At 57.1% G+C, this 25579-nt stretch overlaps 1 protein-coding gene across 1 annotated transcript in view; it reads left to right on the top strand.

Annotated features, from left to right (window-relative positions):
• The first annotated feature begins 336 nt into the window (after positions 1 to 336).
• LOC128796121 (ATP-sensitive inward rectifier potassium channel 12) overlaps positions 337 to 25579 on the top strand; it is a 33083-nt gene continuing 7840 nt past the window's right edge. Inside the window, exon 1 of the mRNA XM_053957471.1 lies at positions 337 to 841. The gene's annotated coding sequence lies outside the window, so the exon portion shown is untranslated. The remainder of the gene's footprint in view (positions 842 to 25579) is intronic.

Here is a 25579-nt window from a genome sequence, read left to right as displayed (position 1 = left end):
TTCCCTCGTGTCTACGGGCAGAGTTGGAGGAGTTGCTGTTCGCGGACAAAGGCAGCAGGAGGGAGTGGAGCTTTGTAGAAGCCGGAGCCTGTCTCACTGGGTGTCTGTGTTTCATTCCCTGTCAAAAGCCTGGGAGCTGGGGGGGAAAAAGCAGGGAAGCGGCGAGCTGCAGCGCTCGCTCAGGATCAGATAGCAAGAAAACCAATAGCGGCGAGGAAAAAAAAAAAAAAAAAACGAAAAAGAAAACCAACCCACATCAACCAACCAACCCACCCACCCTCCACGCTGAGGCTGGAACAGGCAGGTCCCTGCCAACTCCACAGCACGCAGCAAGCAGGGAAGAAGGGAAGAAGTCCACCCTCCCCGGGCAGGAGCGGAGTTGAGCCCGAAGGATATTTGATGACACTTTGGCAACGATGGGTCCCCCAGCATCTTCCAGAGCCCATTTGAGGGTGAAGGCTCCGAAAGCACAGAGGGAGTTTGAAGCTAAATTCACCTGAGTCTGGATCTCTTGGTCGCTGGGATTTATCTATTTTTCTTTTTTTCGCAACGGGGAAACCGAACCAAGAAAAAAAAGCGTGTTTGCCTTTTTTTTTTTTTTTTTTTTTTAATCCCCCTCTTTTTTTTTTTTTTTTTTTTTTTTTTTTTTTTTTTTCCTTTCTTTTGGAAGAAGATTTTTTTTTTCCCCCGCTGTGGTTGGAATGGAGGGGTTGGGTCTGTGCCTAAGAAGCAGCAGCCGAACGTCGGTCCTGGGAGAAACCCGAGTGGATGTGGGGTCCCCTGCCAGCTAACTCTCCAGGAGCTGCAGCCCCACGGCCGGAGGGGCTGGATGCGGTGAGAGGTAAGTGCCGGCTCCGGTGCCTGCCGACGACGGCTCCTCCGCTCCTCCAGCTCCGTCTTAATCCCAAGTCAGAGGCAAAAACAGCAGTCTCATAGTGAGTCAATCACTTCCACCTATTGCAGCCCTAATGGAGAAATAAGACGGGGAAGTTTCGCAGCGGCGGCTCCACGGGGAAAGTTCCCCCTCACCCCTGTGCCCCCAAATGCCAGGCTGGGGGGGGGGGATGTTTTGCCAAGCGGCGTCACCACCCCAGTGCCGTGGGCCCCCTCCCTGCCCAGCCAGCACTGAGGGTAGTGCTGCTGCTTTTTGGGTTCCTCTCCGTGCTCCTGCTCCCCTCTGCTCGCTTCCCCCGGCCAGCTCGCTTCCTCACCCAAAACTTTTGCACACCGGTTGTTTTGGGCGATGCCCACGCGGGGTTATGCCCCTTGGTGCCCACACAGGGACATTGACATGTCGGTGTGACACACACACAGAGCCTGACCCTCCTATCCCCAACTCCCAGGGCCCTGCCGGCGGAGACACGCTTGGGGTGAGCCCGGGAGCTGCGGGGCTGGGGGGGCTTGGAAGGCAAACTGCAAAGCGCAGGGAAAAAGCCGAGCACGGCGGCAGCAGCAGCAGCAGCAGCAGCAGCAGCAGCAGCAGCAGCAGCATAATTGCATCACTGTAATAGTATCGGCGCTGAGCACGAGCCAGGCGAGTAAAATTGTCCAGAAAATGAGCTGTACTAAAGTGCCTCCAGTTAGCACCTGCACGCCTTCACTGGGTGCTCGAGGCCGTTTGTATTTTTAGAAGTCTCTCTTAATTATAGAGCAAAGAGTGTGAGAGGGAAAATGGTGTGCATTTAGCAGCATTCCCGGACCTTTTTGCAGTGAATATGAGCACAAAATCAGCAAATAGGGTTTATTTTCTCCCCCCACCTTGCACTTGTGATTTTGAACCACCTGTTTTGCTGTGGTGTCAGCAAACGAGGGCTGGGTTCTTTTCTTTCCTGTTCTTAGAAAGCGTGAGCGTGACTTTGCCCGTGAAAAAGATGGGAAGCGGTCCTGCTGCCTTCCCTCTGCACCCCAAAACAACCCCAATTTCTGAGACCTTCCCATTCCCATCCCAGGGGTGACACTGCTGGGGACAGGGGACTCACATGTCGGCGCCAGGTCTTCTGCAAGCAGCAAAGAGCTGGGGATGTTTTACAGGTCACTGTGAAAAAAAAATCCACAACAAGCCCTGCAACAACTCATTTTGCTTCTACAAACCTTCTTCCCCTCATCCCCTTCTCCACAAAACTTTCCAGGGCCTTTTGTTTGGAACAGCAGGTGAAATTCCCTTTGTGTGAGCACAAAGCAATGAAGCCACCAGAAAATAATGAAAACAAGACTTAAAAAAAAAAAAAAATTAAAAAAAAAAATCCTTGCTTGCTCTTTTCAGGCCTGGAATAACAGTGAGTGTTCCCATCCGTGCCAGATAAGCTTAATAAAGCTCTGGCTTTGCTGGGGAAGGCACCGTAAAGGCCACTTTACTTCTTGCCTCTGATCCAAAACACACTTTGAAATCCTGTGTTGCCTCTGCTGCTCTTTACCCAAAAGAGTTGCTTTGCCTGTGAAGTCGAAGTAGCTTTTTCCTTAGTGCTGGAATGAGCAGGGGGGTTATGGCAATTCCCTTGGGACCAGCTGGGGTGGGATTTTGGTGTCGCCCTGACTCTGGTGCCGTGGTGCTCCGTAGTTTTTGGTGGTGCTCACCGTGGGGTTTTCCCCTCTCCCTGCTGGCTGGGGCGGCAGCGCAGCAGAAACCGCTCCTGCTGCAGATAAACTTCAGGAGCTGTCGGGGGAACTGCACCGCGTGCTGGAGCCCCGCATTTCCACCCAATTCCTGCCAGCTTTTAGGGGCCCTTAGGGTGGGAATGTGCTCGAGAGACACGGGAGCCTCACCCAACCTCTGTGCAGGGAGAAGGAGGCTGGGCTGGCAGTTTTGGGGGTGCTGTCCCTGTGAGGGGGTTGCTGGAGGGACAGTTCTGTCCTGCTCTCCTGTCACCGCTCGGGTGTGTGGCACTTGGCGGGGGCACCTTATGTAAGCAGTGATGGCAGCGCCGTGCCCCGGCCGTGCCACCCTGCTCTGCCACTGCCAGGCCCCGCGTGGCCTCGGCCACGTCCCCGTTCTGAGGGTCCCCTGTGGGTGCAGGTGCTGCTGGATCACTGTGGGAAGGAGCATAATCCCCCTGTCAGGGCAAGCAGCTCCAAGCCCAGGGGTTTGCCTGTGCGTTCTGCAGAGTTCATGGTTGCAGCCTTCCCGGCGCTGGCTCTGGCATCCCCATCCCTGGGGAGGTGGCAGCGGGCTCAAGCCCCTTTCTAGGCTCTTTTGCACCCCTTGGCTGAAGTCTGGCCCCGTTTGGGTTTGGCAGTGCAGGGCGAGGGCTGGCTCACATGCATGAGGAGGGAGAAATCGTCCTTCGAGTGTAGGGATGCTGGCTGGCAAAGGACCTGTATCCCTGTCCCAGATCATGAGGCTGTCCCTCCATCCCCCTGTGGGCCCCTGAGTGCCCAGTGCATACCCAGCCACCTTCCCTGAACCTGCTGTGCCCGAAATGGAGGAAAAAAGAGAAAAAAAAAAAAAGCATTAAGGGTCTTGGGAAGCCCCTGCACCCCAGGGAGCGGAGCTCGGTGGTCTTGTCACTCCAGCTCCGCTCCAGCTTCTGAGTTGGGGTGCAAGGGAGAAAGGTGGCACTGTGATGGCAGGGAGGGGCCCAGTGCTGCTCTGCACAGCTCTGGTTGACTGTGGGATTGTCACCTCACAGGGATGTGCCCCTCTTTCAGCATTCCTGGCTCGTTCCTAGCTTGTTCCCTAGTTCCAGCTTGGTCCTGCAGTCCCAGCTTGATCCCGGTTCCCGAGCTCACTCCCTCGTTCCCAGCTTGCAGTGAGGCAGGACTGCCGGTGGGCGATTGATTTCTTGCAAAGCTCTCTCAGATTCCCCCGTTGGACTTTTGAAGCATCTGGTATCACTATCTCAGCGTCATTATGAATTAATTAACATTAATTTCCTGCTCTGGTATCTCCCATTGCTGGGACCTTTAGCCTGGGCTTTTTTCCCCTCCCCCGACATCCCCAAACAGAAACGGCCAGATCCAGACTGTGCCTGACAGAAAGCCAGAGAGAAATCACCTAACTGTGGGGCCGTGGGCTCTGCATCCCTGCCCCCATCCCGCACCAAGGCAGGGGATACTGCCGGGATCCCGATGCTCTGGTAGCCAGGGTAAGGCTGATCCCGAGTGCTGCCAGCCCTGCCTGCCCGCTCGCTGTGCCCCCGGCACGGGGGTGGGCGTTTTGGGGATGGATGACCCGGGTGATGCCGGCTGTGCCATCCCTCACCTCCGTTTCCCTGCAGGGATGCAGGGCAGGGGAGGCCGGGGCTGTCCCGCAGGGGAAGGATCTTCCCTTCAGCTCTGGAAAATCCTGATCGTGGCTCCCCAGCTTGTGCTGGAGGCACCAGGGATGTTCCTCCCTGGGATGCTGCTCCAGGGACGCTGATCCCAAGGAGGCTGATCGCAGGGATGCTGTCACAGGGATACTGGCCCCAGGGAGGCTGTCCTTAGGGATGCTGACCCTCCAGATTTGTGAGGATGGGGATATAGATGTAGCAGGTTGGGATCAGGGCTGGATCCTTTGCCCTGGCCGTGTTCATCCCACTCCTTGAGTCACCCTGCGGGAGTCACAGCCTGGGAGTCACAGCCTGACCACCTGGCTCCTTCCCTGGGCTCTCACCTGCATGGGTGAGCCCTGGAGAGTCCAGAAGGACTCAGTGGGATGTGGGTGCAGCATCCCACTGAGTCCTTCTGGGTCTCCCAGCCCCATCCCACCCCACCGCTTGCCCCATTCCCTGCCCCACAGCGGCACAACCCTCCCGTCCCCCCACTGCCACCACCGTGTGTCCCCTGGCAGGGCCACAGCAACCCAAGGGCCACCCCAGCCCCCCCCTGCAGCCCTTGCAGTGTGGGCTGAGCTGGTGGGGTTTTCTCCCCAAACTCCCAAGCCCCGTGGCTGGGGCGGGGTGGGGGTGGCAGCCCCGGGGGGGGGGCCGGGGGACAACCCCGGTGTCCTACATCCCCAGAGCTGGCTCGGGCTTACGTAACGGCCGTGCTGCAGTGTCTGCTCCGCTCAGCGCCAGTGCCACCGGCAGAGCTGCAGCGCGGAGCCCATCTCCCTGGATATTTGCTTTTTTTGGGGACAGGGGGAGGGAGGGGGACACCTGCAGGGTAGCTGAGCTTCAGGGAGTGGCCAGGACCTGGACGGGGTGGTTGGTAGGGCTGGCTGGGCATGAGGTCGAGGTGTCGGCTCCCAGCCCCTTCTGGCAGTGACCTTGGGGGCCAGAATTCCCCCTGGGTGGCAGCACCCTGTGGAAGGAGGGTTTGGGGATGGGGACAGCAGAGAGTCCTAAGGCAGAGGTGAGGTTGGAGACCCTACTGCGCCCCCTGCCACCTACAGTTCTGCCTCTACCCTCTCGGAGAGCACTGTGCAGGGGGGGAAACTGAGGCAGGAGGCTGTGACATCCTGTGGGGAGCAGGTAGCAGGGACCCTTTGGATGGAGATGGGATGGGGAATTACCATCTCCTCGGAGAACCCTGGGTTGGAGATGCCCCAGCTCAGCCCAAGCTCTGCCCCCAGAGCTGGTGTCCCCACTCAGGGTTGGCACAGGGCACAGGGACGTGCTGGCACTCGGAGCAGCCTGACAGGGAGGTGCAGGTCTGGGGCGTGTGTGACACGACATGGGCCATGGAGGGACATCAGGCTGGCTGCAGCACCCTTCGTGTCCCCAGCTCGAGTTCCCAGGAAGCCACAGGGTGCCGGAGCAGGGAGCTGTGGGGAGAGACCTCCCTGCCAGGCTGTGCACAAAATCCGTCTGGTGGCGGATCTGTGTGCCACCAGTGTGTCACCACTGTGCCACCAGTGTGCCACCAGTGTGTCACCGTGCCTGACCACTGCCGAGTGCTGGGGTGCACCTGGGATCTGACCCAGCCCTGGGAGCCCCAGGGCTGTGGGTGGGCTCAAGGTGCTGACAGCAGCCCAGGGGCTCAGGGTGGTACCTGCCTGAGCTGAAATGTCATCACAGCCCCACTCTGGCACAGCTGGCAGCAGGAGGAGGGTTTGTGTCCCGATGGTCACCAGGTGTTGTGGGGACCTGGTGGGTCCCAGGACCATCCAGTGCCACCGGCAGCTGGGCTGTGCCTCCGTGGTGCCTCATGGCCAGTGCTGAGATGGGGGCAATGCCACCACCTGTGAGTGCCACCTGCCCACAGAGGTGCCTGGCAGGGCAGCACGGATGTCACTGCAGGGCTGTGGGAAATCCCAGTGCGAGCCAGTGTGAAATATGTGGTGTCATCCATCAGTGACAGCCAGGGTGCCCCCAGTGAGTCGGTGAGACCACCCTTTTCTCTCCCCCTTTGCCCCTCGTTCCCAGGCTCAGCTGGCATTTCTGCCAGGGCTTGGTGGGATGGAGCCCCACCACCCCCAGCATTCTGCTGAGTCCCCTGCCCTCCTGGGCATCCCGAGGAGCCGTGGTGTGCGCTGTGCTCGGCACAGGAACCCCAAAGCCAGGGGAACCAAGGACACCAGTGAGCTCATCCCTCCTGCCTGGGCTGGGAAAATCATTGCATTGTGCTCCCTGCTAGAGGCTCAAAGGCCTTTGGTTCCCTTTTAGGACACAGCTGGAAAGGAGTCACCAAAACAAATGCCAGGAAAAATAAGCCTTCAGTAGTGGCTACTTTCTTCTTGGGATCTGAATGTGGATCCCTCACCTTAGGGAGCCCTTTGGGGGACCCCCAGTGCTTGGGCTGCAGGGATAAAACTCACCCCAACACAGGCCCTTCATTTCTGCCAAATTCCAACCTGTTGGACGATTCAAACGTTCGGGAGAGGTCTCTGGATTGTGCTGCCCTTTGTCTCTGCAGCAGCACAGCGGAGCCCTGGCACAATCCCCTGGAGGTTTGGGCCACCTGGCATGGTGGGATCCTGCTCCCCAGCCAGGGTGGGATCTGGCAGTGAGGCTCTCAGCTGGGCTGAGAACACCCTCCAGCTCGTTACACACATGGGCCAGCTAATCTCCATCTGACAGCGAGTCATCCTTCCCACCGTGCTGAAGGCTGGAATGACAGTGTGGTTAAAGGGGCTGATGAATTAAGAGCATATTTTAAATACATCAGATATTAAAATTCCTGTGTAATTACAGTGCAATGGATTATGTGTGGTGCTGAAGGGGAAGCAATTCAGTAGAGCAAAGGAATTACAGTGAGAGAGGAGAGGCAGTGAAGTGTAATTGCACCCAGCTCTGCTCTGCTGGGGCAGCTTTGGAGCTGCAGTGGGAGCTGAGAGGCTCCAGAGCTCTGCTGGCATCCAGGGCTTGTCTGGGACACTGCGGGGATTGGGGAAATTGAGTTGGACCTGCAGAGTTTTGTGGAGGGGAGTAAGAGAGGACTTTGGTCTGCTCCATCCCTTGCTCTCCCGGGGAGGAAGGCACCCTGCTCCCAGTCTGCCTCTGGCCACACAGATCCACAAGCTTTGGCCATTGCTCACTCCAGCATCCCACTGCTCCCAGTGCTCCCATGTGTGACCAGCAGTCAGTGCTTGAGCACATCTAAGACAAGAGAACCTGATTTCCTTTCCCTTTCCCTTTCCCTTCCCTTTCCCTTTCCTTTCCTTTCCTTTCCTTTCCTTTCCTTTCCTTTCCTTTCCTTTCCTTTCCTTCCTTTCCTTTCCTTTCCTTTCCTTTCCTTTCCTTTCCTTTCCTTTCCTTTCCTTTCCTTTCCTTTCCTTTCCTTTCCTTTCCTTTCCTTTCCTTTCCTTTCCTTCCTTTCCTTTCCTTTCCTTTCCTTTCCTTTCCTTTCCTTTCTTTCCTTTCCTTTCCTTTCCTTTCCTTTCCTTTCCTTTCCTTTCCTTTCCTTTCCTTTCCTTTCCTTTCCTTTCCCTTTCCTTTCCTTTCCTTTCCTTTCCTTTCCTTTCCTTTCCTTTCCTTTCCTTTCCTTTCCCCCTCTTCCCCTTTTCTTTCCTCTTCCCCATCTTCATTCCTTTCTTTTTTTCTGTCTCTCCCCTCTCATCTCTTTTCCCCTTCTGTTTCTTTTCTGCTTTTCTTTATCTCTCTCTTTTCCCCTTTCCCCTTCCTTTCATGCTCCACGTTCCCGGCCTCGAGGCAGCTGCAGGTGTGTGAGCTCCAGGCAGCGGCTGCTCCGGGTGTCCAGGTGGTCAAACAGGCCACCCCATCCTTCACCTCCTCTCGCTCCGCCCCTGGGGGCACGGGGGAATTTTTTTGTGCTTTCAGCCCCCCTGCCCCAGGGAGGAGGTGCCACCTGCAAGGGACCTTGTGGTCAGAGTGTCCCCAGCACGATTTGGCTGCGGAGCTGCCGGAGCAAAGGCTTTGCCTTAATGAGCCGGTGCTGGTTTGCTCGTTAATGATGTGGAGCGGCGCCATCGCCAGATAATTAAGGAGCGTTGTCCCAGGCTCTGATAAGGGCACAGAGCGAGCGGGTGTGGGGTGCTGCGGGACACTGTGGGACACTGTGGGATGCTGTGGGACGCTGTGGGGTGCTGTGGGATGCTGTGCGGTGCTGTGGAACGCTGTAGGGTGATGTGGTACACTGTGGGACGCTGTGGGGTGCTGTGGGACGCTGTGGGACGCTGTGGGATGCTGTGGGGTGCTGTGGGGTGCTGTGGGAGGCTGTGGGAGGCTGTGGGGTGCTGTGGGGTGCTGTGGGACGCTGTGCGGTGCTGTGGGGTGCTGTGGGATGTTGTGCGGTGCTGTGGGACGCTGTGCAGTGCTGTGGGGTGCTGTGTGGTGCTGTGGGAGGCTGTGTGGTGCTGTGGGGTGCTGTGAGACACTGTGCGGTGCTGTGGGGTGCTGTGGGAGGCTGTGGGGTGCTGTGGGGTGCTGTGGGGTGCTGTGGGATGTTGTGCGGTGCTGTGGAACGCTGTAGGGTGATGTGGTACGCTGTGGGGTGCTGTGGGACGCTGTGGGGTGCTGTGGGATGCTGTGGGGTGCTGTGCGGTGCTGTGGGAGGCTGTGGGGTGCTGTGGGATGTTGTGCGGTGCTGTGGGGTGCTGTGGGGTGCTGTGGGAGGCTGTGGGGTGCTGTGGGAGGCTGTGGGGTGCTGTGGGAGGCTGTGGGGTGCTGTGGGGTGCCACGTGTGCAGGCACAGAGCGGGGCTGCACCGAAGCACCCACGGGGGAGCACCAGTGACCCACCCCATCACCACCCACAGCGCTGCCTCCCCCTCCTCCTCTTCCTCCTCCTCTTCCCCCTCCCCAGAAGGGCCAAGAGTCACACAGGACATTGTCCCCATCGTGTCCCCACACTCGGTGAGGACATGGGGCCGTGTGATGCCTGCCTTCGCTTGTGCAATGGCGTTTGTTCACTAATTAGCACAATCTGGCAACCCACACCATTCTTCCAGTCATTAATTATTATTAATTATTTGTTATGCAAATAGGGTTGAGGAGCACAGCGCTGAAGGCAGCACAAACACAAACAGTCCCGGGCCCGGGTGTTTATGTAATGGGCAAGGCAGCACCGTGGGAGGGCCTGGAGCCACCCAGGCTCTGTGTGCTGGCCCCTGCCTCGGGTCCCCTGGGAGCTGGGGACACGCTGGTGGCATCAATGGCAATCGGTGCTGCAGGGCTGGTGCTGGGGGGGACTGCAGGAGTGCTGGATGTGGGCTGTTATGGGGAAAATTGTGCTTTTCAGGGTCCTGGGGGAGGAAGGCGATGGGATGACCCAAGGGTGGAGGGAGGTGTGTTGGTGATGGGTGGCTGAGGAAGGTGCTGCTGGCAGAGGTGGGAAAGGTGATTGCTGTGTTTTGTGGGTGCTGAGGAAGTCCTGTCCCACTCTTTTTCCTGTGGTCCATCTCTAGGAATGGTGTCTGGGGAGAAGCTGGGATGTTTCACCAAAGCTGGTTCAGTAAGTGGCAGTTTGCTGTCTCCATCCCCCCAGCTGGATGGTGGATGGGGCTGGGATCCACCTCTGCATCCCTCCCAGTCCACTGCCTGGTGCTGGTGGGGCATTTTTTTGTGCTCACCACCTTCCCCTTGCCCTCCATCTGGGGCTCTCTGCTCTCTCCATGGCTCCCTTCCCTTTGCATGCCTCTGATCTCAGCATCGACCCCAAATGCAGCCACCCATCACATCCCTGTGCCACGGAGCAATAGCACCAGTGGCACCGTGCCACAGGGACACAGGCTGGCAGCAGCAGGGCCCTACCCAAGCCCTGCTTGAGCAATGGGGAAGGGAACTGAGAAAAAATGGAAATTAAAGAGAGGAAAGGATTAATAAGGATCCTGCCTCAACCACAATGGCTTTGTTTCAGGAGAGCTGATACCACACGCTGGCTAATGCTGCTCCTCAGAGGGTTTTGGGAAGCAGAGAGGTTTTGGCCATGCCCAGGTGCAGATCTGGTGTGCTGTGAGTGTGGTCTTGGTCCCTGCCCAGCCACTGATATTCCCTGGTGTCCTGCTGCTGTCCCCAGCCACGTGCTGCACCATGAGGCCACCGTTGGCATAAAACAGAACCCTGGCAGAGTGGAGATTTGGGGGAAGAAATGTGTTCTCACAAGGCAGTGCATGTCCTGCTGGGCGCTGCTGTGGAGCCATGCCCTGGGACATGGGACATCCTGGAAGCTGGAGGGCTGCTGGCTCCTGCCGCACAGGGAATCACCCCAGAGTCTGTGTACAGTTCACCCTGGCTACCCTGAGCACAGAACAACCTGTGTGTTTCGAACAATTCCCTCTTTCAAGCACTAAGCTCCATGTGGCTCACCTGTACATCCATGTATGTCCCTGTATATCCCTCCCCAGCCCTGGTGTTACTTGCTTTTTGCACTTCTAGATCCCTCAGTCACCGCCCCACAAGGCTGCTTTCTGCATTTCCTCCATCCCGGGGTGTTTGCCCTTTAGAGGAACATTTCTTTAGAGGTATTCCCAGCAGGGATGGGAGAGGAGCAGCACTTTGCACAAGCTGTGCTCAGAGCTGCAGCAATGTCCCGACAAAGCTCTCCCATTATTGCTGTGCCCGATGTCCGTGGGGAGCTCAGCCTCTTTTCTTCCTTCTCCACTGCAGGAGTCAGCTCTGGCTGCTGCCAGGGTTATCTCCATCCTCCAGCTTGCAGCACGCTCTGCTGCTTCCCCGTCCCTCCGAGGGCTGCGGCTCGACCCCGGCCGGGCAGCACGGGCTCCTGCAGCGGAGCACCAGAGCTTTATTCTCCCATCGCCAAGAATAAGCTCGGATAAAATCAGGAGAAAAACTGGGGACTTGTGGAAGTTCCCTGCCTGCCGCCTGGGCACTCGTACGTGCTCTCTGCCCCATCCTGATCCCAAGCCTGAGCCGGGGGCTGCAGGGAGGGCTGAGGCCAGATGCCTGTTTCTAATAAAGCTCGGCTCCCGCCGTGAGCCGCGCTCAGCCTCGCCCGCTCCAGATGATAACGGCGGGGAAGCCGCCGCCGGACGGACCTCGTGGTACACGTGAAAAGCAGCTGAAGGTGAACGGATCTTGCGTCTGTGCACTGGCCGTGATTTGTGGCATCAGGATGCTCTAAGGAGCATCTTGCCCCGGCCCTGTCCCCCGTGGGGGGCTCAGGGGGCTGCGGGGGGCCCGGGGCGCAGGCGGAGGCCGGGGCGCTGCGTGGAGCGCAGCAGGAAGGAAGCGCTCGGCGAGGACACAGCCAGCACTGCGTGCGCGTCCTTACATGTGCGCTATTTTCAGCTTGACGGGGAGCAGGCCAAGTTCTCCAACAGATTGAGTTGGGAGCTGAAATCCTCCTCTCCTCCTCCCCGCTGCCCAGCACCCACTGCCTGCAGGCACGGCGAGTCCGAGTGTGCCGCGGGCAGCTCGCTCTGCTCCGCGCAGTCCGTGCTCCCGTCCGGAGCTGAGCGCACCCCGCTCCCTCTCCCAGTGGTGCCGCTGCCCCATCTCGTAGCAAGGCCACAGGATCTGACCCTGCTCAGGGGCCAGCGGCTCAAGCTCCTCCCTTCCCCACTTTGGGCTGGTCCAGACACCGCCACCAGCATCCTCCCAAACCCAACCCCATCCCATCACAGATCTTCAGCCTCACCTGCCTTCTGCTTCACTCACACACGTTCCCACCTGCTCTGTCCTTGCTTTTTTCCCAAGCAGAGGATATCCTTCCTCCTCTCCTTCCTCCTCTCCTTCCTCCTCTTCCCAAATTCCGCCTTCCTCACCCCCATCACTGTGACCCCACCAGAAGTGCAGCCATGTCCTCACCCTGTTTGAAATGCAGGAAAGAAACCCATGTGCAACTTACTGTCTCAGCACCCTCTAATCATTTTGTCAGCCAAAAAGCATTACTGTCAAACCCTCACAGGCAAACTGGGAGGGGATGGATTGGGAAGAGGCATCTGACACCACTCCCTGCTTTTTCCCCCCTTTTCCCATCCGGGGTTTTGCTTTATGTGCGGGACAAGCATTGGGTTTTCTCTCCTCTCCCTCTCCACGTGTTTCAACAACTGTCCAGAGAGAGTGAAAGGAATAAGGGAAATGTTGCAGGAGAGCAGCAAGGCTGGAGAAAATGTATTGCCAGAGGCTGGGTCTGCTCAACAAAGTGCAATTATGCAATGGGAGGAGAAAGCTGTTCGGGCCTGGAGAGGGGTTTCCAACCAGGACTAATGGAGCCCCAGGCCTGGTCACCTGGGATGGCCCCAAAGTGTCCCTGGCCCCTTTCAGGTGCTGGGGGTGCATTAAATGGCTCCTTCTGTCCAGCACATGAGCTGCTCTGGGGGTTTTACAGTGGGAGGTCAATGGCATTGGTTTGCTCCATCCTCAAAGCAGCAAACTCAGTGGCAGCTGCTGCCTGGCCCAATCCTGGGAGCCCAAACCTTTCTCCAGGGCCAAACCCCTAAAGGAGCCAGGGTTGTCCTCGATGTCATCTGTTCCACTGTGGCTTCAGGAGGGGTGTCCCTTTCTCAGCCCCTTCATCTTCTCTGATGAGTGTCTGGGGTCACAGCAGCAGCTGACAACAGCCCTTTCCTCCAGGAAAAGGGTGGAGGCTGTTGGAGTCAGCATTTCATACGGCCTTGAGGACAGATGGGCTTCCCAGGGACAGGCAGACGGTGTGGGGGGGACAGGCTCTACTCCAAGTATGGGGACCTCTGATTTGGGCTCTGCAGCCTGGGAATGTGGCTCTCCCTTCCCTGCTTTTCTTTTGGCTGGCACTTGCCCGAGCACTGGGGCGAGCTGCCTTTGCCATCCTGCGTCACATGAGCATCACGGGGAGTTTGCACAGAGCCGATCCCTTCTCCCTAACCTTTCCACTAATGAGGAAACAAATTCCTGGGATGGCTGCAGCGCTGGAAGGTCAGAGCCATCACAGCCTGGCAGCCCCATAGCTCTTCCCATGGTCCCATCCTTCTTTCCCACATCCTTAATCGTTTGGGAACGGGACGCTCCAAGGAAATCTCATGTCCAGGATGGCACCATTGACTGGAAAAATGATGCACCACAAAGCAAAGTCGAGCCCTGCCTAACAAACAGGCGGTTGTTAACTCTGCGTTGAAGTGTTTGCAGGTCTCCAACACAGAAAAAAAAAATCTCCAGAACCCATTTTCAAATGCTGCTCATCTAATTAGGGTACCGGGAAAGGCTCATCCATCCTTATGTGTCCGGCGTGTCCTCAAACATGCACGTGAAATCCGGGCCATCAAGCACTCGGAGCCGGCGTCGCAGCAAGATGCTCCCATCCGGAGACAGGTCTTTAAATCATCCCCGAGCTCTGGGAAAACTGCAGACAGCTCGAGAGCGGAAAATGAAAAGGCAAAATGTTGCTCCTGGAGCTCTTGCCCTGAATTATTTGCTCAGCTTTAATAATGAGTTACGCACAAGCCAAACTGAAGCTGCTCAGGTGGTTTTATGGGGAAAACCAGTCCGGTGGATGCTGCGGAGCAGTGCCTGGTCCCTTGGTCCTCCAGCACTTTTGGGAACTGATGCGCTCTGGGAAGACAGGCTGGGTAAACGGGGGGAAAAAAAATCCCTCTTTAGTGGGCTTTTTGCAGTATGCAGGTGTGAGAGCTGGGATTGAAGCTTTGCATTGATTGTCCTGGAGCTGGAGGGGACAGCGGTGGTGGGGATGATGTTGTTCTGTCTCCTCTTCGCTGGCCCTGTTGCTCCCATGGGTGAATAACTGGCAGGCACCAGCAGGGAAAACTCTGGGCTGTTTCCCTGCCTTATTCTAGGCTAGTTTGACTAAATCTGTCTCTTTTAGGATGAATCACTCTAGCACTGCTGGTTGTGACCTGCTGGCCACTGTGCTCGCTGAGCTTCTGCAATTTCTCTTTTATTGGTGAAAATGAGAAGTTGCTTTTTCTGCCCTTTTCTCTGGGATCACAGATTGCAAATAATGATTGCCTTAAACACAGGCTATTTCCCAGCTTGCTGGGGATGGGATTGCTGGGTGTTCAGTGCCGGTGGCACCAGGAGCCAGGCCAGCTCTGTGTTAACATGGTCCAACAAACATCTTAATTTAACTCTGTAATTTAACTCTCCTTTATTTAACTCTCCCCTTGCTCAACTTTATCTTTTCTAATGGATGAGGTCTTGCCACGAGCCATGTGTTGCATCCTGCTCAGCAGGCTCTGGGTTGGTTTCCATGTGTTTCTCGTGGAAAGGCAATGTCTGGGCTGGATCCTGCTCTGTTGAGCTGCAATGGATCCCATTTTCTCTTGTGCCTGATTCTATGGGATCACATGGAGCACTAGGAGCTGTTCACACTGAGTGCCTGTAGCTGAACACATCTCCCTGGATTTATTGGTTTCTGTTTGTTGCTTTTTCTCCTGTTTCCTTTCCATGGGATTATTTATAGCCAGGCCAACTCTGCTCCCACCCTCCTCTCCCTCCGAGGTCCCCAGGTGTTGCCTTGAGGAGGCAGGTACATTGTTCCCAGTGAAAGATGCTGTCAAGGCTTAGCCCAAGGGCACAGGTATAAAACTTCCTGAAGGAACAATTCACTGCAGGAATTGTACTGAACCAGCCAAACTGGGTGGTTTCAGGGATCAACCAGGACTGCACTGAGATGATCTCACCCACTTGCTTCCAGCCTGATCCCATTGCTTGTGCAACTCAAACATGTTTTGTAAGGAAAATCTGACCTGATGATCCTTCCCCCTAGGGACTAAGCCAGGACCTGATTTTGGTGTTTCTGGCAATAGCACAATATAAATTTTCCCCCACAGCTTCTTCTCTTTGTGACTCCCATAAGAGCCCTGAAGATTCTGCTGATGCCCTGAGACAGCAGCAAGTCTGGGCACATGGTTAAAGGTGTAGATGAGGCACTTGGGGACATGGATTAGTGGTGGCCATGGCAGTGCTGGGTTAACAGTTGGACTGGGTGATCTTAGAGACCTTTTGCAACCATCTGCCTTGGGTCTGTCAGGACCCAGCAACCTTTCCCCTAAATGGAAAATGGGCTTTTGGGGTAAAAAACCCCAACAAAACACGTGAAAAAAAAATCAATAGCTGTGATGCCATCTGTGTCTGCAGTGTGGCACAGCAGGGACAAGCTGTGCCCAGACTGCTGAGCACCTATGCCAGGGAGCTGAAAGAGGTGTCATGAGCCTTCCTCCTCATTTTCTCCCCCTGGGAGTGCAATGTCCTGTTTCTCTTGGGAACAACATCTCTCCTTGGCATCTCTCTGTTTAGAAGCTTTGATTTCTTTTCCAACTGCAGCTCTATAGCCTCAACAGCATGTCTTGGATATTTTCTCCCACTGGTCCCCCTCCTGTTGATCCCAGGGGGAAGGCCAGTTGGAAACCTTCCAGCAGCCCAGGCAAGAGGTGATGGAGGGCTGGGGGCAGCAAGTTGCCAGTTCATTTGTTTTCCTCGATGGGGTTTCAAAAAAAAAGTGATGGGCTGATGAGTTTGGAGTCTCAGGGGGGCAATTTCCCTGGCAGCATCCAAGTTGTGTCACCTCTCTGCTTGGCTCTGTGACGACAGTGTTGATTTGAATTCTTCCAACTTAAGACTGATTTAAATGATGGTGAAGTTGGGGGGTGGCGTGTGGGAGTAGAGCACTGAGCGCTATTCTTTTTCGGTTGTCATATGCCTCCATAAAGACTTCTGCCTTGGGGATTTGCATAGATCCGTGGTCCAGATTGTGCTGCAAAACCCACCGGTGGTCCTCAAATCTATGGCAACGCTTCTGTGCTGGCTCCTGAGGCAGATGAAGCTGGGAAGTTTAGGTGTGTTTGCAAGTCTTATGCCATGATTGTTCCTTTTTGGGTTTGGGAGATGCAGATGGGGCCTGGAGCGCAGATAGGGCTTGGAGAGCCCACTCCCCTCCTGACCAACAGCATTCCCCCTCCTGACCGACAGCATTCCCCCTCCTGACCGACAGCATTCCCCCTCCTCTGCAGCCCCATCCCCTGGGGAATGTCTGGCTGCATCTCTATTCTATTCTATTCTATTCTATTCTATTCTATTCTATTCTATTCTATTCTATTCTATTCTATTCTATTCTATTCTTCTCCTCAGCGTGTTCTGCTTCGCTGAGCTCTCCCAGCCTTGCACTCCAAACCACTCTAATTTGATGGCAAGATGGTGAGGTCAGGAAAAAAACCCAACATTCTCAATGTTTTTGTGAAAAATAGGTGTTTGGGTAATGACCTCATGGGGAGGGAGGCTGCAGAGTGAGCCAGTCTCCTACCAGTGAAACCGCAGGAGGCGAACGAGTGGGATTGTGCAAATGTCCCAGCCACAGGGAAAGCTTAATTCGGTGGTTGTAATAGCTGAGGACACGCACATCTGTAGGGAAGCAGGCTCCCTTCCTCGCGCTGCTCCCAGAAGGGCTTGTTTGTTTAATTTTATCTCGCCGAGAAAATTATAAAAGGAAAAAAAAAAAAAAATACAACCACCACTCTGTGGTTTTACTCAGCTGCAGCACAAAACCACCCCAGCGGAGCCTGGAGAGCGCCGGGAGCGAAGCCCTCGCCTGAGCCCAGGTATTTCCGTGGGGAAGAGGGGCAGCGAGGGGCCGTGTGACGGCGGCAGCCCCCGCGCTCTGCCAGGACCCCGCTGCCTGCTGGCACAGGGCCAGGCAGGATGGAGCCGGCTGTAGGAATCATCAGAGCTGGAGAAATCCGGACATCGCACTCGCTAATCTGCCCTCCCACCTCCACCCCGTGCTGATAAACGCCGCTGCCCAGGGCAGCGGTACCCTGGAAGGAGGGAGATATTTGTCCTTTGAGAGGCTGGAGGAGGATGGGGGTCTCTGGGGCTCCCAGCACAACAGCCTGGCTTGCCCAGGTGCCACCAATGCACCTTGTGGCCGAGCAGAGTGGGCAAGGTTGGATTTTGGGGCAGGAAGTTGAGATCTTTGTGGTGGTTGGTGCTTTGCAAGCTGCCATGTAAACCCCGCCACAGAGATGGCTGGTGCGGCTGGATAACGTGGGAGCGCCTGTGCTCTGGTTTCAGCTCATTTTCCTCGCTGTCATTAGTTTAAATTTCCGAGGGAGCCTGGGCTTGGCATCAGACGCTGACATCCTTTAATTTAACAAATGTAAAAACGGGACGGTTTCCAAGTGGAGTGATTTAGAAACGTCCCGCTCCGTCCCGCAGCCGCGGTGCCGGGCGCTGGCCGGGCCGTCGCCCCGCGCTGTCACCGCCACCCCGCTCCCCCCGCCGGCGGGGCTGCGGCTGAGACCTCCCACACTCGTCACACGGGTGTGACATCCCATCATCACCATCCCTGCCCGCTGCTCAGCGCCGTCGGGAGCTGCCGGTGGGCCCGGCTGGCAAGGAGCAACAGGGGGGGCTGGATGCAGGAGCGCAGCTCACCGAGGGGAGGGACGGGGCCGTGCCCCCCGTGCCACTCCCACAGCACCCACTGAGATCCCGTCACCCCTTCGCCCTGGCAAGGGCCTTCTCCGCCTCCGGGCTTGCGTAGGATGCCGCGTGTCCCCCCTAAGCTGCTTAATGAGGGTTAAGAAGCTAACGGGCTTATTTCCAGCAATGATTTCCACAGCTCTGCAGGTGTCCCTGGAAGCGGAGAGGCCCTGCTCCCACCCGGGAGCATCCTGCTGGTGTTCCCACCAGCCAGCCTGTGCTGCCATGAGCTTGTCAGTGCTCAGCCAGGTGCCTGAGTCAAATCAGTGGCTGTTTTATCACCCTGTGACAGAGATCCAGGCTGTGGTTTGGGTAGGGAAGGGGAGTAGGGGGGGTGGCATCCCTATGGATACATCCCCCACCGCCCTGGTCCCTCTCGCTCTGCCTCCAGAGCATCTCTGCAGCATCCCTGGGCGGTCGCCTGGAGACGGCCGCCGCGGGTTGCCACAGCGACGGAGCCTTCGCTCAGCATCCTTCCAACTCCGCAGCCTTGGCCGAAGTTGGGCGAGAGAAAAATATCCCAGGGAAGGGACTCTGTCCTCCCCTGGAGTAGCCAGTGCAGGGCTGGGGAAACTGAGGCACAGCTGGTGGAGTTGGAGGCAGCTGTGAGGTGATGGAGAAAGGTTTGGAAGTTGTCTGTGGGGTGTAATGGGGTAAAAAGTGGTGGAAATGGGGCTGGTGGAGGGCAGGGGGTCCCGCAGTCTCTGGGGTGTGGGGTCAGCACTTTGGGGAGCCGGTGCTGGTGCAGCACCTCCACACGAGTCCTCCCAGCAGCAGCCATCGATTGTCACCACGGCAATGCCAGCTGTGCTCAGGTTGTCAGCTGTTGTGACATCCAGCATGTGCTGGGCTATGCTGCAGGGGTGTGCACACCCTGGGGGGATCAGCCACCCAGAACCCAGACAAAAAACCTGGGGTCCCCTACACAGGATGGGGAGACCGGCCACAAAACCATCAGGGGTCCCTCAGGAATGGGGTTCCACAGGGTGACGCGGTGGCACAGGCTGCTGCCTGGCCCTGGGGACTCTCTGTGGCGAGGGAGAGGAGCGTGAGACCCTTTGGGGTGACCAAGCAGTGGTGGCCCCCACCAGCCCCACCACGGAGGGCTCCCCCCACTATCCCAAGCCTATAATTAAAGACGATGTCCATGGAGGGCGAGGACAGGTTACGTAACTTCGGCGTTTGGAAAATTCTTTCTGCTCCCTTATCGGCTTTATAAATATCTCGACCTGGGGCCATGCCAGCCAGGGGGGAAGGCGATGACAAGGGCTGCTGCCAGTCCCCACGCTCAGGCCTCTCCAGCCACCATGCCTCAGTTTCCCCATCTCTATGGACAAAAGCATCCCTGCTTCTCCCACTGCTGTGCTGAGGAGAGGGCTCCTTGCTGCCTATGGGAACAGAGAGTGTTTTTCCCCTCCAACAGAAAAAGAGGTGGATTTTTCTTCCTCTCCTGAAATAGGCTTGAGGGTGGTTTTGGGTCACAGACCTCCTTAAGTGGCAAGACCAAAGAACCAATGTGCTGCCTGCAGCACTTACTGCCTTGCCCTAATCTGGTATCACATCCCCCAGGTCTGAATTTGTTGCATCCTTCTTGCTGGTCTTTGATCTCCTAAAAGTCCCTGGGTGGGGGTCACGCAGTGCCTTAGCCACTGTGTTTCCCCAGCAGGATGCTGGGGGTGGGTGCCTGCCCTGTTCCCCCTGCTCCACACAGCCCTCCTGACCCTCTGCCATGGCACAGCCGAGCCAGGGGACAGTGGGATGCTGATGCACGGCTGCTGACCACTGCAGGAGCTCCAGGCTTTGAGGGGGGGCTGGAGCAGGTCCCCTGCTCACGTGCACTCGCATTTACGCCACTTGCAGAGTTCTGTGCCCGCGGGGATGTCGGAGGGCGGCCGGGGCCGTGTCGATAGGAGCACGCACGGCTCACACAGCCAAGGGCGGCCGGGCCGGCGTTGTGTAACTCTCCGTGAGGCTCTTCACCAGGGACATGTCACCGTGTCCCAATGCCACCAGACTTGTCATCCTCCCCAGTGCCACCAGACTTGGCCCCTACCCCAGCCACGGGGTCCTTTTGCTCTGTGCCCTCCCGTTGCCATCGTGGCCATCCAGCCATGCCAGGATGCTGTGTGATGTCTACTTGTACCGCTCAAGGGTGGGCAGGACCAGCACCCCAGGGGTTCTGCAGGCTGTTGTGGGTGGCAGCAGCACAACACCACCTTTACCTCTCCAAATCTTCCTGTGACAGCATTTTGGGTTTGCCTGCTGGTGCCCTTCTCCTTGTCAGCCCATGTGTGCACACAGCAGTGACCGGGCTCGCCAACGCCGGGCTTTGCACTCGCCTTGTTCATTGTAGGGTTGCACAAGGACACACATGGGGGTTGTTATTTTAGGGCTGGCCAAAAAAAAATAGAGATCCCTTCATTGCTGTTGTGATCCTGCAGTGTGTGCCTGAGCGAGCCACCCACCAGTGACCCGCTCAGAGGGGGAACACAGGCAGATGTGCACCAAACCTTGACGGTTTAAAAATGACCTTTTAAATGCCTTAAATGCCCAGTTCTCTGCCACAGGGTCTGTGTCTGCTGAGCCCCTTAACAACAGAACCTGAGGTTGGGGCACAGAAATAATTAATCACTTCAGGGACCTCGGTGTCTGTCTGGTTCCTTCATGGCCACCTCAATTTGAACAAGGCTTTCCAAGCAAGGTGGGTGGCCTGGGAGGAACAATGGGTTCCCTGAGTGGTGGCAATGGGTGCCCTAGGATGTGGCAGTGGAGTGTCCCACAGCACATCACCCCCAGGCTGTGGGCTACCAACATCAGCGGATGCTGACGTCGGGCAGAGATTTGACTTCTTGCTGCCAGGGCCAGGCTGAGAGGGCACCCATGGCTGGTCCCCGTGGGCAGGGAATGAGGGAGGATTAATTGAGCCTCTGATCTCTGACGGCGAGAGGGGACGAGAGCAGTGACCCCCCCCCAGCGTTACGCAACGCCTGTGCTAAATCTTCATGCAGCAGATAAAGACGGTCGGTCCCCAAATACCCTGCCCTGCCTTTGCTGCCCTTCAGCTACTTGGATTTGGGGTCATGTCTGAAGTTTGGGGTTGTCCAGCTCTCTGGTGGCAGCAAAGAAGTGTTGAAAAGGCAGAAACATTGAGACAGAAACCTGTTACCCCCTGGGAAGGAGATTTCCTCCAAACAGGCTCTGCTTGAGGAATGAGAGCTTTAAAGGGAGCCCTTACAGGATTTTGAAGACACTGAAACTCATGAATTGCTGCAGGCAGAGCCATGAGCTGGACGAAAACTAATAGCTGCAAAAACAGTGCAAGGGCCTTTTTGGTCTTGAAGATGCTGGACAGCATCATGAGTGCACCAGGGGAGTTGGACATCCCCAGCAGAAAAGGAGGATGATTTTTCATCCTCTCCTGAGAAGATGGGGTTTGTGTCACGGCCATCATTAAACAGCAAGAACAAAGTGGTCTTTCCTTGGAACATCGACTGCTGACACCACTGTCTGATCCACCAGTTTGGAATGTGTCTCATCCTTCTGGCTGGTCCTTCACTTCCCAAAAATCTCTGAAATCCCCTCCAAGCTGCTTCTATTCCTGGGACAACTAAGGCATCTTGGGCTCCCCACCATTGTCACACGGCGATTCCCCCTCCCTGCCCCTTGGAAATGCCGCTGAAGGTGCACATCCCCCTCGCTGGCGGTGGCTCCCCGGGGCCGCGGCCGAGGTGCCATGTCCTGTACATGTAGGGAAGAAGCGAGGCTGTAATCTGAGCTCGGGAACAATTAGGCAGGACATCGGCAAAGTCCCCGCCGCCCGCCGCTCCCTCGGCCGCCGGCACCGGGCTCAGCATCTGCGGCTCTCGCTGCGATCGCGGGGTAAGTAGAGCCAGGAGGGCGGCTCTCCCCGAGCTCGGCATGTCCTTCCTCCCCGCTTCCTTCCTCCTGGGGTTAACAGTCACGTTTAGGGCTCTGCTGACACCACGGCAGTGCCAAAGAGCACTGGGAACACAGCACTTCAGGGGTGGAAATGACAACTTTACCCTGACACTGCCATGGAGCCAGGAAAACTGCCTGTGACAGTGGGACACGGGCTGTATTTCTCACCGAGAGTTGAGCAGTTGTTAATGTTTCGGTGGAGCAGGAACGATCGTGGGTTTAAGGTCCAAAAAAGAGTGGAGGGTGCTGATGAGCAGTTGATGGCTCAGCCTTGCTTACATCCCAGCTCTCTTGGCTGGAAGGGATGTGTGTATCCTGAGCTGGTTCCCATGGCCATCCCGCTCCTTTCCGTGCAGATTCCCAGCTGGAATGTCACCGCGGGGAGATGCCATCGCTCTCCCCACAGCTCCTGGCTCCAGCTGGCAGATCCATGGCTCCCAACCTGCCGTGTGTTTGTGCCTTCAGGATACCTTCCTGCCTTCCTGGGCACGGGCTCTGCCCACACTCGTGATTTCCCTGGAGAGGGAGACACGGCTCCTGGAGTGGGTTGTGTTTTTTAGGTGAGAACAAGTGAAAACCTGCCTTGGGAGTAATGGGATTTGGGAAAGAGGCCTCAACTGGAACTGGGCAAACGGGAGGTTCAGGATTACTCTTGCTGAATGAGGATGGATGGATCCAGATCTGTCATCTCCTGCCTCCAACCCTGAGGTGTGAGAGGGCTCTCGAAATAATCCGTGCCTGTGATATCCCAGGGATGTTTCCAATCACTGGTGTTACCTTCAGGATAGGAAGCCTTCAGCACTGTGGCCCTCAGCTTGTTTCCATCTGGTTGGTGATAAAATCCACTTGGAGACATTTGCCCTTTCTGCCTCGCTTTTCCCTTTCTTCCCACGGTGGTTTTTAGCAGCTGGATGCTCCCTCCTTGGTCAGGGCCAGGGCTGGGGCAGGGGTGTTGCCTCTCCCCGGAGCCTCTTGGCATGTGCTGGATGGGAACCTGCCATTCCCAGCGGAAATCCGTGTCCCTGCAGAGGCCCCAGCTGTGGCAGGCAGGAGCATGGCCGACTAATTCCAGCTCTGCCATCACCTGCCTCAGCCCCATCGCTGGGAGGTTTGGGGCTGGAGCTGGAGCCCAGCACGTATCCGGATTTGGGAGCACGCAGGAGGGACCAGGGCCATGTGATGGAGATACCCCAAGGTCACCGACCCATCCAAGCCCATCCTCTGGCCCACACGTTCCAGGGATGGGTTTTTTTGGGAGGGAGGTGCCCACCACAGCCTGAGCAGGGAACAGGACTTGCTTGGGGACTTGTACTCTGGTACTCTGGCACCTTGGGCATGGCTGGGCTGGGTGGTGTTTCAGTTCTAAGCCCTGGACATCTCCCAGCCATGAGTCCCACCCTGAGGGGCTCCTCTTCACCCTCCAAAGACCCTGCTGATCCAGCACCAGCCATCTCCATCACCAGAGTCCCAACCCCACCATCTCCTGAGGCTCCTGGGACACTGTTACCATGGCAGGACACGGGGACAGGGCATTGCTACTGCAGAACTTTAATTCGCAGGGCCCTGGGGCTGCTGGGAGCAGATCTCTGACGTCCTGTGGGTCAAATCCTGCTGGTTGCAGGGTCCAGAGCATCAGCAGGCTGGGAAACCTCCCCTCCCCCTCGCTAAATCCCTTCCCCAGCGCAGGACAGTAGGTTACGGGACTCGACCAGAGGTTGGATTTAAGGAGATTACAATTTCTCCCCCAGGATAATCTAGAAATTCAATTAAAACTCTCTGTCTCCTGCCCGGGCTGCAGCAGGGCCCTGGGGCACCCTGTGCCCTGCAGCCATGGCCGGGGAGCGCTGGGGTCCCCCCGGGCACACACCAGGTAAGGGCTGACCCCTCCCCTGGGATCTGGCTGAGCCCCCCCTGCCTGGGGAGCAGCTGGGGCTCTGCCCCTTCCCAGGCCAATTTCCTGGGATATTTACAGCCATCCTCTGAGCCAGGGCAGCTGGGGGGGCTGTGGGGGTCTGCAGGGGGCTGTGGGGAGGGTGAGGGGGTACCCCAGAGGTTTGGGTGGGTGTTGTGTGGACAGGGCAGTCTGGCTGGGTTTTGGGGCATCCTTTGGCAGCCCCTGGTGCAGGTGGTCCCTGCCAAGGCCTGCGACCCCCTTGCCCTCATCCTTCCCCCCAGCCATGTCCTGCTGTCTGGGTGTATGGATGTGAGGGGATGGAAAAGCAGCCTGTGTTTTCCAGGAGAGTGAGATGGGATTTCAAGACCTGGAGGGGCAGCAGGGCTGGCTGTGGGTTGGGGTGACTGTGGGTGTTGTGGCATTCCCAGATCCCTCTGGCACTGTCCTGCAGCCGGGCAGGGGGACAGCACCCGGGAGCAGCAGGGGTGGATGTAGAGCCCCGGGGCCCTGTCACTGAAGGGCGTGGGTGCTGGAACAGGGATGAGTGCTGGAGCTGGAGCAGACGTGGAGGCAGCTGGACTGGGGTGCTCAGTCTCCACATCACACCACGGAGTTTGGGGCTAAAGGGATGCTCAGTGCAGCCTCTGAAGGGCTCTTTCCCAGGATCTCTCTGATCCAGGGCACATTTAGCAGGAGTTTTAGGGTGCTTAAGCACAAGCCCATCACCCCACAGAGGCCACCTGGCCCCAGTGGTGACGAATGTGCACGTGGCCCTTTTTTCTGCTCCCGTACCCGTGGCATCCACACGTGGCTCAGGGGGACAGCGATGAGCCAGCATCTCTCCAGGCACCCTGTCACCTCCGGTCCTGCCACCAAGGGCCTTCCTTGCCCCACGTGCCTCAGTTTCCCTTCTGCATGTGCCACCAAGGCTTGCAGACAGCGATTTCTCAACTGCTTGTTGGAAATAGGGAGTACGTGGGGTTCCTGGGGAGGGGTGTGTGCCCATGGCTGTTTTCCTCCCGTGTCCCTGCCAAAACGGAGCAGTTTTTTCTCATTAGGGATGCACTATGGTGGGAACCTCTTTCTTGTCCTTCCTGGCAGCGGAGGGGAAACAGGGGGCCATTTATTCTCATTTATTCTTTATATGTCCTGGCCTGGCCTGCCTTGTGCTGACCCTTAATTTTTTGGCAGTGCTCAAAGACACGGCACTGTAGGAGGGAATTATTCAGGCGTTGCTGCTGCCCCGCTATGGCTCGGGGAGCCTCCAGCCCCTGAGCTGCCTCCCCTCGGTTTGTGGGTCCGCGGTGAGGGGTGGCTTTGTCGGGACGGGGCGAGCAGGGGATATTTGGGCTCTCTCGGCTGTGCCGCACACAGAGCTCCCTCCTCGCCGCTGACATTGCTGTCCTGCTGCTGGGGCATGAAGGGCATCGCCGCGGGAGATAGCGGCGTTATCTCCCGGCGCAGGGCAGCGTTATCTGCGGCTCAGGGCAGGCAGCAGCACCGAGTGTGACCCGCTCACGCCGTCCCCTCCCGGCCGGTCACCTCTCCTGCCCCGCGAGCAGGGGACCTGCAAACTCAGCATCCCCAAACTCAACTCCTCCGAGCCCCCACCTGAGCACAGCCCGGTTGTGTGCACACTCCCATGAGAAAATCCACGCTGGGAGGGTGCAAGAGGCGGGTGGCAGCCGAAACGCGTCCTCTCTAGAGGCGCAGGGAAAGGTGTGATGATAAATCGCATTGACACATTCAGCCGGCTCTAACTAATGACTTCCCCGGCACCCAGCACATTTTCCCAGCGTGCTGGCTGTTCCGAATATTGTTGTAACATTTAACATCCCCTTTTAAGAAAAAAAAAGTTAAATAAATAAAATTAACTGTGCAGTTGGCAGATTGCTGGAGACGCTCGGGCTCTCGGCGGGGATCCGCTCCGCGGTGGGAGCTGGGTTGCTGCAGTTTCGTGGCAGGAGTTGTTGCCTCCCTTGTCAGCTCATTAGCTGGGGCAGTCCTGCTTTCCGAGCCGCGGGGAGCCGGGGCCGCTCATTCCCGAAACTCGT

The sequence above is a fragment of the Vidua chalybeata genome, chromosome 16 (assembly GCF_026979565.1).
Source record: "Vidua chalybeata isolate OUT-0048 chromosome 16, bVidCha1 merged haplotype, whole genome shotgun sequence".
Classification (NCBI taxonomy): domain Eukaryota; kingdom Metazoa; phylum Chordata; class Aves; order Passeriformes; family Viduidae; genus Vidua; species Vidua chalybeata.
The sequence above is the reverse complement of the archived record's forward strand: the minus strand, read 5'-3'. Positions and strand labels throughout refer to the sequence as shown.